This window comes from Melanerpes formicivorus, unplaced genomic scaffold (genome assembly GCF_026170545.1).
Source record: "Melanerpes formicivorus ecotype bairdi unplaced genomic scaffold, bMelFor1.0.p_v2 SCAF_9, whole genome shotgun sequence".
In the NCBI taxonomy this organism is placed as follows: Eukaryota; Metazoa; Chordata; class Aves; order Piciformes; family Picidae; genus Melanerpes; species Melanerpes formicivorus.
In genome coordinates this window covers 11,826,866-11,846,411 of record NW_027142361.1, presented here as the reverse complement: position 1 = coordinate 11,846,411, position 19,546 = coordinate 11,826,866, and the positions used below count along the sequence as shown (strand labels likewise).

General features: G+C 51.6%; 1 protein-coding gene across 6 annotated transcripts in view; it reads right to left on the bottom strand.

The window, feature by feature from the left end:
- The window catches only part of PTK2B (protein tyrosine kinase 2 beta), a 56,341-nt gene extending 41,080 nt beyond the window's left edge, over window positions 1-15,261 (bottom strand). For 3 of the 6 annotated variants that reach the window (XR_010987872.1, XM_068143027.1, XM_068143029.1), the window contains exon 1: window positions 15,035-15,197. The gene's annotated coding sequence lies outside the window, so the exon portion shown is untranslated. Of the gene's footprint in view, window positions 1-15,034 lie in introns of all 6 variants that reach the window. The other 3 variants (XR_010987873.1, XM_068143028.1, XM_068143031.1) reach the window with 2 other exon arrangements.
- Window positions 15,262-19,546: the final 4,285 nt, after the last annotated feature.

The window sequence follows — 19,546 nt, the reverse complement described above, 5'->3', positions numbered from 1 at the left end:
TTAAAGAGGCTAAGGGAGCTGGGATTGTTTAGCCTGGAGAAGAGGAGGCTCAGGGGAGACCTTCTTGCTGTCTACAACTACCTGAAGGGAGGTTGTGGCCAGGATGGGGTTGGTCTCTTCTCCCAGAGGAGCACCAGAACAAGAGGACACAGTCTCAAGCTGCACCAGGGGAAGTTTAGGCTCAAGGTGAGGAGAAAGTTCTTCACAGAGAGTTGTTAGCCATTGGAATGGGCTGCCCAGGGAGGTGGTGGAGTCACCATCCCTGGAGGTGTTCAAGAGGGGACCCGACGTGGAACTTGGTGCCATGGTTTAGTAGTCATGAGGTGTTGGGTGACAGGTTGGACTTGATGAGGTCTTTTCCAACCTTATTGATTCTATGATCCCTTCCCACTCAAACCATTCCATGATTGTATGAAAACTCCTGGCTAGGTTGTGGCTTTCCAGGCAGAAATATCCCAGGAGGCTGCCAAGCTTCAGCTCCCTCAGCTCCCATCCAGAGCCCTTCCCTTGCACCAAGTGGGAATTCCAAGCTCCAGTTGCTTCTCCACAGCCTGGAAAAGCCCTTGACAATTCCCAAGGGAACTGAGCCAAATCCAGGGTGGTGCTGGTGGGGAAATTAATTGCTGTCATTTATTTAAGCCTTTTATTTCCTTGCTGGTCAATCATTTCTAGCCCACCTTATGACACTGCTGCCCAGGCTTATACAAAATCAAACTGGAAGTGTTTTACCCTTTGCAAAATTTTAAGTCTTTTTCTTGGAAAGAATGATTTGGAATCTCAGTTTTTAACATTAAAAAAAAAAGAAAAAAAAGGCAAAAAGAGCCTCTGAGGTTCCTCCAACTCTCTGCCCACTTGGTCTGAGCTGTAAATGTACCAGCTCAGGTCAGACCACATCGTTTATTCCCCTGGAACTCCCCCAGACTAGGTGATTTCTGAGCTGTCTTCACTGTGAGTCCCAGTGACCATACTGGAGGAGGAGAAGGGCTCAGGGATGGAGCAGGGTGAGGGTTCTCATCTGGAATCCCTCCTGTGCTTCAGCTTTTGCAGATAAAGCTGGGCTGCAAAACGTCCCAGCTTCTGCCAGGTGGAAATTCCCAGCCCCAGCAGGGCCACACGGGGACAGGCCAGATCCTGGCAGCACATACAGGTATTCAGCCTCTGGCTGCAGCAGCAGGAGGTGAAGGCAATCCCCCTTCCTCCTCCTCTTCTTCCTGCTCTGCCTCTTTCTTCCTGCTCAGAAGGGAGGTTGAGGGAGCTGGGGTTGCTTAGCCTGGAGAAGAGGAGGCTCAGGGGAGACCTTCCTGCTGTCTACAACTACCTGAAGGGAGGTTGTAGCCAGGTGGGGGTTGGTCTCTTCTCCCAGGCAACCACCAACAGAACAAGAGGACACAGTCTCAAGCTGTGCCAGGGGAGGTTCAGGCTGGATGTTAGGAAGAAGTTCTTCCCAGAAAGAGAGATTGGCCATTGGAATGTGCTGCCCAGGGAGGTGGTGGAGTCACCATCACTGGAGGTGTTTAGGAAGAGACTGGATGGGGTGCTTGGTGCCATGGTTTAGTTGATTAGATGGTGTTGGGTGATAGGTTGGACTTGAGGATCTCAAAGGTCTTTTCCAACCTGGTTTATCCTATCCTATCCTATCCTATCCTATCCTATCCTATCCTATCCTATCCTATCCTATCCTATCCTATCCTATCCTATCCTATCCTATCCAGCTCCCCCAGCCCTGAAAGCAGGCTCCCCCACTGCCTAGCACCCAGTCTGGCACCCCCTTGCCTGTGACCCAGGAAACCCCAGCTGGAATGGGGAACGAAAAGCCTCCAGGTGCAGGGCAGACAGAGCCCTGTAAAGGGAAGATATTCTTTCCTTTCTTTATGGGGGGCTGCGAGTGGCAGAGCAGGTCAGGGGCAGAGGGGTGTGTGGTGTGGGAGGGTATGGAGCGTGGCAGGGTGTGCAAAAGGGCACAGGGCTTGGCTGGGCATGCAGCATAGCATGGGGTACAGAGTGGCAGGATGTGCAGTCCAGCACAGGGTGCAGCATGGTGGCAGCAGGGCAAGCTGTGCAGTGTGGCAGGGCATGCAGCATAGCAGAGTGTGAAGTATGACAGTGTGCAGCATGCCATGCTGTGCAGCATGGCACAGGCTGCACTGTGACAGTGGGCAGCATGCCCAGGAGTGCAGCATGGCACAAGGTACAGAGTGACAGAGTGCAGCATGCCCAGCAATGCAGCATGGACAGGCTGCACTGTGACAGTGTGCAGCATGCCCAGCAGAGCAGCTGGTTTTGCAGCCTGGCTGGGTGTGCAGCATGGCTTACCCAAAGCAGAACACCCAAGGCAATACTTGCTGGAGCCAGCTCAGGATGTGAGACCGAGGTCAGGCTCCTGGCAGCCAGCTCTTGCCTGTGGCAGCCCTCCTGCTGAGGTGACAAAATAGAATCATAGAAAGGTTTGGATGGAAAGGGACCTTTAAAGGTCATGGAGCCCAATCCCTCTGCAGTGAGCTGGGAGATTTTCTACTAGAATTTTTTTATTTAGAACAGAATTAACCAGGTTGGAAGAGACACCTATCATCCAACACCATCTAATCAACTAAACCATGGCACCAAGCACCCCATCCAGTCTCTTCCTAAACACCTCCAGGGATGGTGACTCCACCACCTCCCTGGGCAGCACATTCCAATGGCCAATCTCTCTCTCTGGGAAGAACTTCTTCCTAACATCCAGCCTGAACCTCCCCTGGCACAGCTTGAGACTGTGTCCTCTTGTTCTGTTGGTGGTTGCCTGGGAGAAGAGACCAACCCCCACCTGGCTACAACCTCCCTTCAGGTAGTTGTAGACAGCAATAAACTAGAGCAGGTTACTCAGAGCTCCATCCAACCTGACCTGGAATGACTCCAGGGATGGGGCATCTGCCACATCTCTGGGCAACCTGGGCCAGGGTCCCACCACTCTCAGCATCAACAGTTTCTTCCTTCTATGTAGTCTGAATCTCTCCTCTTTTAAGTTAAATCCATCACCCCTTGTCCTGTCCCAATAGGCCCTGATAAACACCCTGTCCCCATCTCTCTTACAGACCCATCTAAGCACTGAAAGACCACAAACAGGTCTCCCTAGAGCCTTCTCTTCTCCAGGCTGAACAACCTCAATTCTCTCAGCAGAGGGGTTCCAGCCTTCAGAGCATTTTCTGTGGCCCTAAATGATGGAAGTCCATCAAACCTTTATCAGGCTGAGGCCAAGTAGGCAGGGGGGAACCAAGCAGGGCAGGCACCAGTCCTCTCTGCTATGCAGGCACAAGCAGAGCTCTTTCACCTCAACTAACAGGGCCAAGATGCTGAGCAACCTCTGTGGAAATCAACCTCCTCAGGGCAGGGCACGACCAGGCAACTTTTCAGCCCAAGGAGCAAGGTGAACACTTTTAAGGCCACTGCTTTTGAGCTCTCCCTGAGGTGGAATAACTCACACCCTAAAAATATCCAAGGGTTGGGTTTTTTTTCACCCCTCCAAGGGGATCTCTGTGCCTTCATGTGGCTCTTTGCTGGGGCCAGCCATAGCCTCCAGGGCTCACAGCCACACTGCCCAGCCTGCAGCACTTCCTTCCCTTCTGGGGGAGCCTTTCTGCTAAGCTGCCTTGCTGGTGGTTACAGCTGGGGAAGAAGCCACTCCCCCACCATCCCAGTGTTGGGTTTTTCCCCCTGTGGGAACCAGAGCTCTGATGAAACAACTTCTTTCTACTTTTTTTTTCCCTTCCTTTTTGGATCCATATTTAAAAAGAGAAACCCACCCCAAAAGGAAAAGCCCAGTGGAGCCCTGTGAGGTTTCGCCAGTGTGGCCGGTTGACGTTGCCCCCTTAAGAAAGGGAATATGGTGGACGGAAGTTGGTAAACGGAAGGAATAGTCTAAACTATTTCATTGGTAAAGTGGGAGGAAGCACCTTCTGAGCTGGGACTATACTGGGTTTTTCCAGCTCTTTGTCTTCAGTCTTGCTTCCGCCTCTTCTCCGTGCAGCAGCTTTCTGTGCTGGGCTTTCTGCCAAGGCCTCGGCCTTGAAAACAAGATACCAGGCCTGTATATTAACTCCTTTCCAATTAACACAAACTGCTTCTAACATTTTTTTTTCCCTCTCTTTTCTTTCTCTTTCTATCCCATTCTGGGGAAAGGGGGGAGAGAGGGGAGAGCGGAGGCGGGGAACCCCTCTCTGCCGAGGGGGTCACTCTCATTTCTGTGTTACTCTGTTGTATATCTTTGTATATATTGTAGATATTGTAAATTTGTAAATATTCCCCTGCAAACCCTACATTGCTTTGTAAATATAGCTCCACTGCTTTGCTAATTCAGCTTGCGAGTTTTTTTTCCTTTCCCTTCAATTTTTATTTTTTTTTTACTTTACAAGGGGGAAGGGAGGAGGCTTCTTGGCCTTACCCCTTCCAAACCCACCACATTTTTTTTTTATTGGCATACCCAACGTGCGGCAGATAATTAGTTTAATTTATTACTTGATTGATTTATTGTTTTCTTGCTGAATTAGCAAACATGAAGGTATTGTGGTTTGTGGAGCGATTATTCTTTTCAATTTTTGGGACTCTGGTTTACAGGTATTGTTTGGGTTTGATTTTGGATTACCTGGGCAAATATTTGGTGCGGACAATTTATATGTGGGTTATGTATAGAGTTAAATTATGGTATGGAAAATGTATTAATATCTTATGGCCAGTGAGATACAGGAATGTTACCTCCACCACTCTCCCAATTGAGATAAAGGGTTTTAAGATTCCGCCTGAGGAGAGAGTAACTTTAGGTGATGCCTGGGATCCAAAGGTGATTTATCTCAAGTCTATAATTCTGCTGCTGGTGATAACTAATGTGTTTTCTCTGTATTCCTTGTGGCGAGAGAAAAAGGTGTCCAGGGCGTGTTTTGTTATTAAAACTAGATCAAAAAGAAAACGCCGTGGCTCTTGATCAGTCCCAGAGTCATCTAGTGACGAGGACTGTGCAGAACCCGTGTCAGTTAAAAAGAAGGCTAAAAAGTTAATTGGTAAAGCAGCTCTAAATGACTTTGCTGATTCTGGCAAGCAGCCAAGGGCATCGGCTGGTATCAACATGGCACCTACTCCTTCTCCCACTCCTTCTCCTTCTTCTTCTTCTCCGTCGGCCATTAATGGAGCAACATCACTTCCACCCACTCCCTCAGTGGGACCGGAAGTCACTGCCCCAGCAGCTGATTTATGTCAGGACCTGTCAGCTTCCATTAAGGTGGCTGTAAATTCAAACACAGCTCCAGTTAAGGTGGCTCCTTTAAAGACTAAAGCTGGAAAGGGCAAAGATGGAGAAGAAGAGGAGGAGACTGATCCTGGTGAGGGGCCCTCTGCTCTAAAAGATCCTGCTGAGGAGGAAGAGAAGGTTTGTTTTAAAGATCTAGCTAACCTAGTGAGATCAAAGCAGGATAGAGATGAAGTTAGGAAGGCAGCTGGCAAAGGTGGTTCTCAGCTTAAAGAAATCCTTAGGAGAATGACAGCAGGATTATATGGGCAAAGAATTCAGGGAGACGAGGAGGAAGATGATATTACGGACTGTTCTTCGCCCTGGGAGGAATTGCGAAATGTCCGTAAAGATTTCACCAGGGCAGATAAGGAGCCAGTTCTAGCTTGGCTTAGTAGGTGTTATGATACAGGTGCTTCAGCTCTAACAGTTGGAGACAAGTCAGCAGCTCAGTTAGGAACTCTCTCAAGGGACAATGGAATAGATAGACATCTAGGCGAAGCTCTCGGTAAGGTTAATCTGTGGATACGCCTTTTAATAGCGGTTGCCCTGAGATACCCTTCCCGAGATGACCTTCCATGGAATCCTAAACCCTGGACTACCATAGATGAGGGAATTAAGCGCTTGAGAGAATTTGCTGTTAGAGAGCTACTCTATGGTGAACATGAAACTCTGAATCCTGATGACATTCCTGTGGGTATTGGTCTTGCTAAAAAGATCATCAAACTTGCTCCTTCCAATTATGCAAACATTCTGGTAAGCAGAATTGTGTCAAGAAGTTATGGTGGAGCTTCTCCTACGGTTGGCCAATTCAGTGATCAAATAAGACAATTGGAGGATAGCATGACACGTGGTTCTTTGGTTTCGGCCATTAAAACGATGTCTGGTGATATTCAGAATTGCATAAGAGAGTTAAAAGATGAATTTAGAAATTCCATATCCCAATTGGCACAAAGGGATAATTTCAATTCTCCCTCCAGGTGGGTACAAGTTTCATCTGTGAGGTCATTCCAAAACAGGACATTCCAAAACAGGTCATTCCAAAACAGACCACCAAGGCAATCACGTAGAACTATTTGGATAGCTCTGCGTGATCAGTTTGGTGAGAACATGAACCGCTGGGATGGCCAACCAACTTCTAATCTTTTCAGGAGACTGAGGGAATTGCAAAGTGGCAGAACCCAAGGTAGCAATACCAGAAGGGTAGCTGTTACTTCCACAGTTCCCCAGAATGACTCTTATGGCTCCAACAGTGGCTCCAGTTATAACATGCAAAGTTATAACCCTGCACAATATGTGCAATGCACATGTGCGCATGTTCCCCATAACTAGGGCTGCCCTGCCTCCCGCCAGGGGGAGGAGAGGGATAACAGAGATAACAGAATCTATTGGGATGTGTACATCCAGTGGCCTGGCACTTCACAATTTCGGAAGTACAGGGCCTTGGTTGACACAGGAGCTCAGTGCACCATAATACCATCAAATTATCAGGGATCAGAGTCTATAACTATTCTGGGAGTCACTGGTGGATCTCAAGAGTTAAGTAAGGTAGAGGTTAATATAAGTTTAACTGGTAAACAATGGAGGAAGCATACAGTTGTGACCGGACCTGACGCACCTTGTATTTTGGGAACTGATTTTCTGAGAGAAGGGCGTTTCAAAGACCCTAGAGGTTACAAATGGGCTTTTGGAGTAGCTTCTATAGAAATTGATGGACAAAAGTTGAAGCTATCTGCCAGACCTGAACTTTCTGATGAATCTGCAGCTGTGGGACAACATAAGATACAGGACATTAAATTGCCGGTTGCTTCTCAGACTGTGCATCACAGACAATACAGAACCAACCGTGACTCTTTGTTGCCCATTCAGAATCTGATTCGTCAGTTGGAGAGTCAGAAAGTCGTCAGCAAAACTCATTCACCTTTCAACAGTCCGGTGTGGCCTGTGCGGAAGCAGAATGGAGACTGGCGTCTGACGGTAGACTACCGAGCCCTAAACGAAGTAACACCACCTATGAGTGAAGCAGTACCAGACATGATGGAGCTACAGTATGAGCTGGAATCCAAAGAGGCCAAATGGTATGCTACCATAGACATTGCTAATGCATTTTTCTCTATTCCCATAGCAGAGGAATGCAGGCCTCAGTTTGCTTTCACCTGGAGAGGAATCCAGTACACTTTCAACAGGCTGCCAATGGGCTGGATCCACAGCTCAAGTATCTGTCATGCGGTGATACACGATGCTCTGGAGAAAGGAGGTGCTCCAGAACACATCCAGTTCATCGATGATATCATCGTCTGGGGTAAAACTGCTGAGGAAGTCTTCGAGAAAGGTAACAAAATCATTGACATTCTTCTGAATGCAGGTTTTGCCATCAGACGAGACAAGGTGAAAGGACCTACCACAGAGATTCAGTTTCTGGGAGTGCGGTGGCAAGATGGACGCCGACACATTCCAGTGGATGTGGTAAATAGAGTCTCTACCATGGCAAGTCCCACAAACAAGCAAGAGACCCTACGTTTTTGAGGATAGTGGGATTTTGGAGACTGCACATTCCTGGATACAGTCAGATTGTGAAACCTCTGTATGATGTGACTCGAAAGAGAAACCATTTCCACTGGGGACCTGAACAACAAGCAGCCTTTGACCAGATAAAGCAAGAGGTAGTTCAAGCAATGGGTCTGGGACCTGTCCGAGATGGTCCAGACATTAAGAACATTTTGTACACGGCTGCAAGTGACAATGGTCCAACCTGGTGCTTGTGGCAAAAAGCTCCAGGTGAGACACGTGGACGACCTCTTGGTTTCTGGAGTCGAGGTTACAGAGGTTCAGAGGCTAATTATACTCCAACAGAGAAAGAAATCTTAGCTGCCTATGAAGGAGTGGAAGCATCTTCTGAAGTGATTGGAACTGAATCACAACTTCTCTTAGCTCCCAGATTACCAGTTTTGAATTGGATGTTCAAAGGCAAAGGATCCACACCACATCATGCCACAGACTCAACCTGGTCTAAGTGGATGGCTCTGATAACACAGAGAGCTCGAATGGGAAATCTTGAAAGACCTGGTCTAGTGGAGGTGATCTCAAGTTGGCCTGAAGGTATCAACTGTGCTAAACCTCCAGAGGAGAAAGTGACTCGTGCTGAGGAAGCTCCTCCTTACAATGACCTTTCTGATGATGAAAAGAAATATGCTTTGTTCACAGACGGTTCCTGTCGTCTTGTTGGAAACAAGCGAAGGTGGAAGTCTGCAGTGTGGAGTCCAACACGCCGAGTTGCAGAGGCGAAAGATGGAGAAGGAGAATCCAGTCAGTTCGCAGAGGTAAAAGCTGTCCAGCTAGCTCCCGACGTGGCTGAACGTGAGAGATGGCCAAAGCTTTATCTCTACACCGACTCATGGATGGTAGCCAATGCTCTATGGGGTTGGCTAAAGAACTGGAAGAAGAGTGGTTGGCAGAGAAAAGGAAAACCCATTTGGGCAGCCAACCTATGGCAGGACATTGCTGATCGAATCGAGAGAATTCCAGTGAAAGTGAGACACATCGATGGTCACATTCCTAAGAGCAAAGGTACTGAGGAACAGCAACACAACCATCAGGCAGATCTAGCTGCAAGAGTTTCTCAAGTAGACATGGACTCTAATCTTGATCTCGACTGGAAACACCGAGGTGAGATATTCTTAGCTCGGTGGGCTCACGATTCGTCAGGACATCAAGGCAGAGATGCAACATACCAATGGGCTCGTGACAGATCCATAGACATTTCCATGGATGCTATCACACAAGTCATCCATGACTGTGACATTTGTGCTGCTATTAAGCAGGCAAAACGACTTAAGCCCTTGTGGTATGGTGACAGATGGTCCAAGTACAAGTATGGTGAAGCTTGGCAGATTGACTACATCACTCTACCACGTTCTCGTTCTGGTAAGCAATATGTGCTTACTATGGTAGAGGCAAACACTGGATGGTTGGAAACTTATCCAGTTCCACATGCAACTGCACGCAACACCATTCTCGGTCTGGAGAGACAGATCCTGTGGAGACACGGAACTCCGGAGAGGATTGAGTCAGACAACGGAACTCATTTCAAGAACAACCTTGTCAAGAACTGGGCAAAAGAGCACGGTATTGAGTGGATATTCCACATTCCCTACTATGCACCAGCTTCAGGGAAGATTGAACGCTACAACGGTTTGTTGAAGACCACTCTCAAAGCCATGAGAGGTGGATCTTTGAAAAACTGGGAAAAACATTTAGCACAAGCAACCTGGCTGGTAAATAGTAGAGGTTCAGTGAACCGAGCTGGACCTGCACATTCAGATTTGCTACGGAAAGTAGAAGGTGATAGAGTTCCTGTTGTTAGAGAAAAGAATCTGTTAGGTAAAACTGTTTGGGTATTTTCGCCCTCAGGAGAGGCTAAACCTGTCCGAGGGGTGGTTTCAGCTGAAGGTCCGGGTCACACTTATTGGGTAATGCAAGAGAATGGTGAAATTCAGTGTATTCCACAAAGAAACTTAACTTTAGCTGAAAGAGGTTAACTTTGAACTGTTGTACAGCTACACCGTGTCCAAAGGAAGAATCAACGAGGAATCTACGGTGCACGAACCCTGAGATCCCTGAGAGCCCTGAGTCAACTAAGAGACCCTGAGATTTCCCTGTTTCCCTTTTCTTCGCTTCGTCGGCGAAGAAATGAACTGTTTTCCATTTTTCTCATTTTCTGATTTTCTTGGACTTTTGAATCATCTACATCTGAGCATAGCCGGAATGGACTATGAACTTTACTCACGAACTGTAAATATTGTTTTGGATTGGATGGACAGTATGAACAGCCAATGAAATTGTTTAGAAGGGGTTGACTGTGGCCGGTTGACGTTGCCCCCTTAAGAAAGGGAATATGGTGGACGGAAGTTGGTAAACGGAAGGAATAGTCTAAACTATTTCATTGGTAAAGTGGGAGGAAGCATCTTCTGAGCTGGGACTATACTGGGTTTTTCCAGCTCTTTGTCTTCAGTCTTGCTTCCGCCTCTTCTCCGTGCAGCAGCTTTCTGTGCTGGGCTTTCTGCCAAGGCCTCGGCCTTGAAAACAAGATACCAGGCCTGTATATTAACTCCTTTCCAATTAACACAAACTGCTTCTAACATTTTTTTTTCCCTCTCTTTTCTTTCTCTTTCTATCCCATTCTGGGGAAAGGGGGGAGAGAGGGGAGAGCGGAGGCGGGGAACCCCTCTCTGCCGAGGGGGTCACTCTCATTTCTGTGTTACTCTGTTGTATATCTTTGTATATATTGTAGATATTGTAAATTTGTAAATATTCCCCTGCAAACCCTACATTGCTTTGTAAATATAGCTCCACTGTTTTGCTAATTCAGCTTGCGAGTTTTTTTTCCTTTCCCTTCAATTTTTTTTTTCCTTTTACTTTACAAGGGGGAAGGGAGGAGGCTTCTTGGCCTTACCCCTTCCAAACCCACCACAGCCAGGGGTCGATGGGAGCCACGTCCCCACTGAGCTGGTGGGTTCCTCTTCCTTCTTTGAAAGCCACTTCCCCAAACAGAGCTGGGGGATGACCTGGCTGCCATGGCACTGTGGCCACCAGCACTGTCCCACCTGGCCAGCACCATCCTAGGGGAAGACACAGCTGACCTAAAAGGATTTGCCATCCTCAGGAGGATTTTCCAAGAAGGCCAAGGGCATCCTGGCCTGGATCAGGAACAGTGTGGCCAGCAGGAGCAGGGAGGTCATTCTGCCCCTGGACTCAGCACTGGTTAGGCCACACCTTGAGTCCTGTGTCCAGTTCTGGGCCCTTCAGTTTAGGAAAGATGTTGAGCTGCTGGAAGGTGTCCAGAGAACGGCAACAAAGCTGGGAAGGGATTTGGAGCACAAGCCCTATGAGGAGAGGCTGAGGGAGCTGGGGTTGCTTAGCCTGGAGAAGAGGAGGCTCAGGGGAGACCTTCTTGCTCTCTACAACTACCTGAAGGGAGGTTGTAGCCAGAAGGGGGTTGGCCTCTTCTCCCAGGCGGCCAGCACCAGAACAAGAGGACACAGTCTCAAGCTATGCCAGGGGAGGTTCAGGCTAGATGTTAGGAAGAAGTTCTTCCCAGAAAGAGAGATTGGCCATTGGAATGGGCTGCCCAGGGAGGTGGTGGAGTCACCATTCCTGGAGGTGTTTAGGAAGAGACTGGATGGGGTGCTTGGTGCCATGGTTTAGTTGATTAGATGGTGTTGGATGATAGGTTGGACTCAATGATCTCAGAGGTCTTTTCCAACCTGGTTAACTCTATTCTATTTTTCCAAGGTGAAAAGCTCAATTAAACCCTGTGGTTCCTCAGGGAAAAGTCATTCCCTGGGATTATTGTGCTGGGTATGCCACTTTTTACCTCTCCTGCTTGCCAGGTTGCCTTGGTGGAGAAGATGTGGGCATCAGAGTGCAGCTGCCAACGTGATTTGAATCACAAGCCAGGCTCTGCACAGAAGGTTCCCAGCTCCCTCTACCCCTCATGAGCAATAACTCTGCCAGGGAAAAAGCAAAGTGATTCAGAGGCTGCTCTCCCAGCCCCCAGCCCCTGCAACAGCCTTTATGCTGAATATTGCCAACAGCTTAGCCCACAGGCTGCACAGACTGCCCACTGGCCTGCATTAGGAATAGTGTGGCCAGCAGGAACAGGGAGGTCATTCTGCCCCTGTACTCTGCACTGGTTAGGCCACACCTTGAGTCCTGTGTCCAGTTCTGGGCCCCTCAGTTTAAGAAGGACATTGAGACACTTGAACATGTCCAGAGAAGGGCAACAAGGCTGGGGAGAGGCCTTGAGCACAAGCCCTATGAGGAGAGGCTGAGGGAGCTGGGGTTGCTTAGCCTGGAGAAGAGGAGGCTCAGGGGAGACCTTCTTGCTCTCTACAACTACCTGAAGGGAGGTTGTAGCCAGAAGGGGGTTGGCCTCTTCTCCCAGGCGGCCAGCACCAGAACAAGAGGACACAGTCTCAAGCTATGCCAGGGGAGGTTCAGGCTAGATGTTAGGAAGAAGTTCTTCCCAGAAAGAGAGATTGGCCATTGGAATGGGCTGCCCAGGGAGGTGGTGGAGTCACCATTCCTGGAGGTGTTTAGGAAGAGACTGGATGGGGTGCTTGGTGCCATGGTTTAGTTGATTAGATGGTGTTGGATGATAGGTTGGACTCAATGATCTCAGAGGTCTTTTCCAACCTGGTTAACTCTATTCTATTTTTCCAAGGTGAAAAGCTCAATTAAACCCTGTGGTTCCTCAGGGAAAAGTCATTCCCTGGGATTATTGTGCTGGGTATGCCACTTTTTACCTCTCCTGCTTGCCAGGTTGCCTTGGTGGAGAAGATGTGGGCATCAGAGTGCAGCTGCCAACGTGATTTGAATCACAAGCCAGGCTCTGCACAGAAGGTTCCCAGCTCCCTCTACCCCTCATGAGCAATAACTCTGCCAGGGAAAAAGCAAAGTGATTCAGAGGCTGCTCTCCCAGCCCCCAGCCCCTGCAACAGCCTTTATGCTGAATATTGCCAACAGCTTAGCCCACAGGCTGCACAGACTGCCCACTGGCCTGCATTAGGAATAGTGTGGCCAGCAGGAACAGGGAGGTCATTCTGCCCCTGTACTCTGCACTGGTTAGGCCACACCTTGAGTCCTGTGTCCAGTTCTGGGCCCCTCAGTTTAAGAAGGACATTGAGACACTTGAACATGTCCAGAGAAGGGCAACAAGGCTGGGGAGAGGCCTTGAGCACAAGCCCTATGAGGAGAGGCTGAGGGAGCTGGGATTGTTTAGCCTGGAGAAGAGAAGGCTCAGGGGTGACCTCATTGCCCTCTACAACTACCTGAAAGGTGGTTGTAGCCGGGAGGGGGTTGGTCTCTTCTCCCAAGCAACCAGCACCAGAACAAGGGGACACAGTCTCAAGCTGCACCAGGGGAGGTTTAGACTCGAGGTGAGGAGGAAGTTCTTCACCGAGCAAGTCATTCCTCATTGGAATGGGCTGCCCAGGGAGGTGGTGGAGTCACCATCCCTGGAGGTGTTCAAGAGGGGATTGGACGTGGCACTTGGTGCCATGGTCTAGTCATGAGGTCTGTGTTGATAGGTTGGACTCGATGATCCTCAAGGTCTCTTTCAACCTTAGTTATACTGTGATACTGTGAAAGTCAGACCCTGGGGGCAGTGCTACTTGTGTCCCTGCACCCCCGATGCCTGGGTACCCTTGCACATACCTGTGTGTCTCACTAGCATGGACAAAGCATCATCAGGGTGTTTCTTGTGCATCCCTGCCCATCCTTTGACACGGTGGAGCATCCAGCCCCTGTTTCCTGCAGGTCCTGCAATGGGATGCTGGCTGCAGTGGGACACTGCAGCTGGCTGGCCCCTCCCCAGCAGAACTCAAGGCCCCACTGGCTACCTCATCCTGGAAATAACCCTGGGCTAGGCATGGTTTCAGGCCAAGATGTGGATGAAGGACCCTTGCAGCTTCACCTTGGCCATAAAGCACCCAGGACATAACACATTCAAGCCCAGGCACCACCACCTCTCCTCACCTCCCTGCCACATGACTGGTGCCATGGTTGCCTTCCCCATCAGCTCCCTGTCACCAACGTATCTGAAGGGGGCCTACAGGAAGGCTGGGGAAGGACTTCTCAGGATATCAGGTAGTGATAGGACTAGGGGGAATGGAATGAAGCTGGAGGTGGGGAGATTCAGGCTGGATGTGAGGAGGAGGTTCTTCACCATGAGAGTGGTGAAACCCTGGAATGTGTTGTCCAGGGAGGTGGTCGAGGCCCCGTCCCTGGGGGTGTTTAAGAGCAGGCTGGATGAGGCTCTGTCCAGCCTGATCTAGTGTGGGGTGTCCCTGCCCATGGCAGGGGGGTTGGAACTAGATGATCCTTGTGGTCCCTTCCAACCCTGAATGATACTATGATACTATGATACTATGAACGTGAGACAGTCTCAGCCCCACGCAGCACCTCCGTGCTCCCTGCCAAAGTCCTTCCAACCCCTGTCCTGGGCATGGGTTTGTGCCACAAAGTGGATGGAGGACCCTTGTAGCAGCACCTTGCCCATCATGCCCCCTGGCCATGCCACACTCAAGCCCAGCCACCATCACTGACCTCTCCCTACCTCCCTGCCACAATACAAGTGCTTTGGTCACCTTCCCCATCAGCCCCCTATTACTTCTTTGAAATAGTCCCAGCCCCACACAGCACCTCCAAGACCCCCTAAATTCCTTTCCCATCCCTGTCCAAGTGGCCACACATCCTCAGACATCCCTGTCCTGGAGAAACAAGGGCAGATTTCACTGGGCCAGCACTGGGTGAAGAGAAGCAACATGTCCTGAGGGAATCATCGACTGGGACGATGCACCAAGCTCTGCTGCATAGTTCCTGGAGCTCTTGCATCAGCCTGTAATGCTCCCATCTCCAGCTTTCCTCCCCCATGGCCCCAGCGGTGCGGTGCCGTGCCGTGTCAGGGAGCCCATGCAGACATGTTCCCCTGGCAGGAACCTCCCCACTGTTGGGCAAACACTGAGGCCAGCAAGAGATAGCAGAGCCTGGGCACCACCCCAACACCCGTGGCAGGGCAGGGAAAGCTGGAGGAATGCTGCACCCTGCCCTCCAAGCCCCCAAACTCCTGAGCACCACGGGTCGGGGGTGCCACTCTCCCGCACCCACATGGGTGCATCCGCTGCCTGGCCTCCCTCAGCCCTCCCTCGTCCCCCCTGGCACCCAAGCGTCCTTCCTGGCACCCAGATATCACCCTCTAAGAGCAGGCAGAGGGTCTCTCACCTTAGTGGAGGGTGTGGGAGTTGCCTTCCGCCCCCTGGCCGGCCCCAGCGGGGAGGGTTGCCCAGGTGTCTGCGTGTCCGGTACCGCCGGTCGGTACCGGGGGTAAAACCACTCCTTCCCCGTCGCCCGCTTCCGGTAAAGGGCTTGCCAAGGCTGGCAGGGTGCTGCCAACACCCCGAGGAGGAAGAGGAGGAGGGAGGCGACGAAGGCTAAGGACCCCTCACCTGCCCACCCAGCCTTTCCCCACCTCGATCCCGCAGGCAAGTTGGGGCAGATCTTGGATCAGTCGGGAATTTGGGCAGGGAGCCCGAAGCAGCTGGTGCCGCTCGTACCTGGGAGGAGCTGACAGGCTGTCCACGGTAAGCCCCCGCTGTTAGGGGTCCCTCCCCGAAACCACAGGTCCGGAGGGGATGTCCCAGTGCCACGGAAGAAGCCAAGGCAGGAAGAAGGATGGTGCAAGAGGCAGCCGGGGCGATGTTTGTGCTCGCAGGGAGGCCGTCCAGGCACCGCCACACCCCCGGGGGCACAGCAACACCTCCCTGCTCCTGGGATGCACTAGCAGCCCCCTTAACACTTGCTGTAACGCTCCTCTGAGGACCCCTCCATGGATAGACGTTGAGGTTGGACACCCAGGCCTGCAGAAGACTCAACCCTGACCCCAGGGCGCTTCCAAAATGGTTAGGGCAGCACTGGAGGTGCCAGAGACAGGGGGCAGGGAACGGCTGGATGAAGAGAGGAGCTGTTGGGTGCCCCCTGCCCCACGGCATGCAGTGGGGCTGCCACAATCCTGGGGAGCAGTGGAGGTGGTGGGGGGCACCCCCGTGCCAAGCAGGAATGGGGAAGTGCTGGGGTGTATCTGGTGAAGCAGCTCCCCAAACCCTGGGAAGGAGCTTGCAGGGTCCCAGGGAGCTGCAGACCCCTGGGGATCCCCCACCTGTTGCTTTGCAGGTCCCTGCCAGATCACCCTATTGATGGCTGTGCCCCTTCACACAGCTCCATCACTCCACATGTCACCTTCTGCCTTGGAGAGGTGTTCAGAGACAGGTCTCACCACCTCCTCCTCCACTCAGCTCCCTGCTGCCCCCCAAATTAGCAGCCCTGCAAGGTGTGATGCCTGGGAACAACAGGAGCTACACTAGGCACAACCTGGACATGGCCTCTTCCTGCTACAACCCCTGGAAAACTGTTGGAGCATCTTCACAGCCAGGCACAGAGTGGGAGCAACATCTTCCTCTACCCCAAGAGATACAGAGGGGAAGAAGCATAGGCACCAAAGAGCTTCTGGACATGAGCAAGACTCCCTCAGAAACCAGGAGAGCTTTGGATGGACAGAGGTCAACCACCATCACCCTCTTTCCAGCCCAACCAGTGGTGCCTGGAACTCCAGTGGCAGCTCTCCCATGCACACGGGGAGAGCAGAGCTGCCAGCCTGTGCTCACACTCTTGCCCGATGCCAGCCAAACTCTTTAAACACCTGAACACCCTCAAAGAGACGAGGCTACCTCAGCACACTTCAGAAGAGCTTGCATCTCCTGCTGAGGGGCATGGGGGCAAGCAGGGTGGGAGAGACAACCAGCCACAGGGACCCCTCTGCTTGCTGCTGCGGCTTCACAGAGCTGGGGCGGTGCATCACCCCTTTCCCTCTCCATCCCCTTGTCCTGCTCCTATCTCCTTCCCTCTCTGTCCCATCTCCCGAGGAGGTGCCTGGGCTTAAGTCCACACCTGGCCCTCTACTGCCACGTCCACCCCAGCGCAGCCCTGAGGCAACCCTTTCGCCCTGCCGAAAAATGAACCCAACCGCCCCCTTTTCCCTCCCGAGCCCCCCAGCAGAGGCACACCCCACACCCCCCTGACTTACAGGAGAGCAGCCTGCTGAGCCATCCCATGCTCCTGCACCGAGGGTGAGCTACATAGTGAGGAAACAGCTCCAGAGAAGCAGGTTCCCCTCCCTCCCTCGCCTCTCCCCCCCCATCCTCCTTTCCCCAAGCCACCCTCTCCATTGGCACACAGAGAAGCCATCAGATCTGACAGGATTTATTAATAGCACCTCTCACAGTACTATGGCAGTGGGGCTTTGGAAACAGCTTCCAGCATCCCAGCATGGGGCTTGCTCAAAGGAGAAAGGCTCCAACTTACTTCTGCCAGGGTCAGCTGCAGCTCCAGAGGCACCGGGAGATGTCTGGAGACCTTGAAGGAGAAGCAGAAGTTGGTGTGGGGGCTAGAATCGGCAGAGGGGGTTGAGGCTGTCCTCACAGCCAGCAGGTCCCCGCTCCCTCCAAGAGGAGATGTAGAGGGTTGCTGCCATCTTGAGGTTGGCCAACCTGAGGTGGAGAAATGCCCTCTGGCTTCCTTGCAAACAGTGTGGGGCTCCCCCTTCGCTCCCAGCCTCCAGCAAGTTGCAAGTTATTTTATGACTGATGCTGATAATGAGTTCTGACTTCACTTTTCAGGGGTCAGAATTCCTTTTCCCATGTGGTTCAGGCCCCAAAGCCTGAAAAAGAGTAGCAAGGGTTGGTTGGTGTCCTCCCATCACCCAGCAGCGATGGGGAGATGTCAGCTGAGGGTCAGTAGAAAAACTCACTATGGGGCTGGATCTGCTCTTCTTTTCCCATCTGAAGGTCCCTGGTGAGAGGACTGCCTGGCTTGCTGGGTCCTGGAGCTCCTCCATCTGTGACACCTCCAAAGGGGCCAAGCAGGCCATGAGAAGAACCAGCTGGGCTACCCTAGAAGCCAGTAGGGCTCTCCACAAAGTATCTACTGATGTATCCTTGCCTGTGGACCCTAGCTCAGCCCATGCCCACAGTGCCTTGATGGGTTGATTGATCCATCTCAGTATCCTGCCAGGGGTTCGGAGCAACCTCACAGCCCTTCCCTAAAACTCCCCTTTGAAGGATGAGTTTTGGTTCTGCTTGGCTTCTGTCCCAGTGTCCTCTGAAAGGAGCTCCCTGAGGTCCAGGATGGACATGAAGAAGCTGATACAAACCTAGAGAGATAACAGTGTGCCAGGAGGAGGGACCTGCCCCAGGATGATGGCAATGGATGAGTCCGAGGTGACCTCAGGACAGTAGGACAACCTGTCCTTCTCCACCTACAGCTACTGGTGGAAGGCTGATAGCCATAAAGCACAAAAAAAAGAGATCACTGGGCTTGATCAGAGCTACCTCCAAGCTGTGGGGGCCTCATCAGAGCTACCTCCAGGCTGTGGGAACTGGTGGCATTGCCTGTGCTGTTGCCATGGGGTTGCCATGGAATTTGTATCTAGGGTTGCTATGGAGATAGGAGGAGGCTGAGAATGGGGGGCTGCTGCCAGGGCCACCAGGATAACCCCCATGCCTCCCATGGAGGAGTTAAGAGGCCTGACCAACCTGTCGTTCCCCAGATTATCCTTCTTGACCTTCCTGAAGATTGATGTCACCGTTCCAGGGAAATGCATGTCCCTGCTGGAGGCTGCTACAAGTGACTGTGTGTCCTCACTCTTCCCTGGATGGGTGGGACAAGAGCCAGGCAGAACCAAAAGGCAAACTCCAAAGAGGGGTGTCAGGGAAAGGCTTTGGGGTTTCTTCAGCCCCCTGGCAGCATCTCAACTCTGTTGAGCTAAGGGAAGCCATCATGGCCAGACCAAGGCACCAGGAGGGGGATGGCTGGGCTGGGCAAGGGCCTTCTTGGGCACATGCTTCCAAGGATGGGGCATTCACATCTTCTCTGGGCAGTCTGTTGCCATCAGCCTTGTAAAGAATTCATTACCACCAAACTAAGCCTAACCTCCCACAGTTTAAAACTATTGCCCCTTGTCCTGTGACTACAGGCTCTGCTAAAAAAAACCCAATAAATTCTCCAAGTGTTGTCTTTCTTTGGACACGCTGCGGCCACTCGATGTCCTTCTTGGAATGTGATACCCAGAGACTTGGGGGTGCTGGTGGACAAGAAGCTCAACATGAGCTCTCAGTGTGCACTTGCAGCCCGCAAAGCCAATCAGATCCTGGGCTGCATCAGAAGTGTGGCCAGCAGGTCGAGGGAGGTGATCCTCCCCCTCTACTCAGCCCTGGTGAGACCCCACCTGGAGTACTGTGTCCAGTTCTGGAGCCCCTATTACAAGAGGGATGTGGAGATGCTGGAACGTGTCCAGAGAAGGGCCACGAGGATGATCAGAGGGCTGGAGCACCTCTCCTATGAGGACAGACTGAAGGAGTTGGGGCTGTTCAGTCTGCAGAAGAGAAGGCTCCGAGGTGACCTAACTGTGGCCTTCCAGTATCTGAAGGGGGCCTACAGGAAGGCTGGGGAAGGACTTCTCAGGATCTCAGGTAGTGATAGGACTAGGGGGAATGGAATGAAGCTGGAGGTGGGGAGATTCAGGCTGGATGTGAGGAGGAGGTTCTTCACCATGAGAGTGGTGAAACCCTGGAATGGGTTGTCCAGGGAGGTGGTCGAGGCCCCATCCCCGGGGGTGTTTAAGAGCAGGCTGGATGAGGCTCTGGCCAGCCTGATCTAGTGTGGGGTGTCCCTGCCCATGGC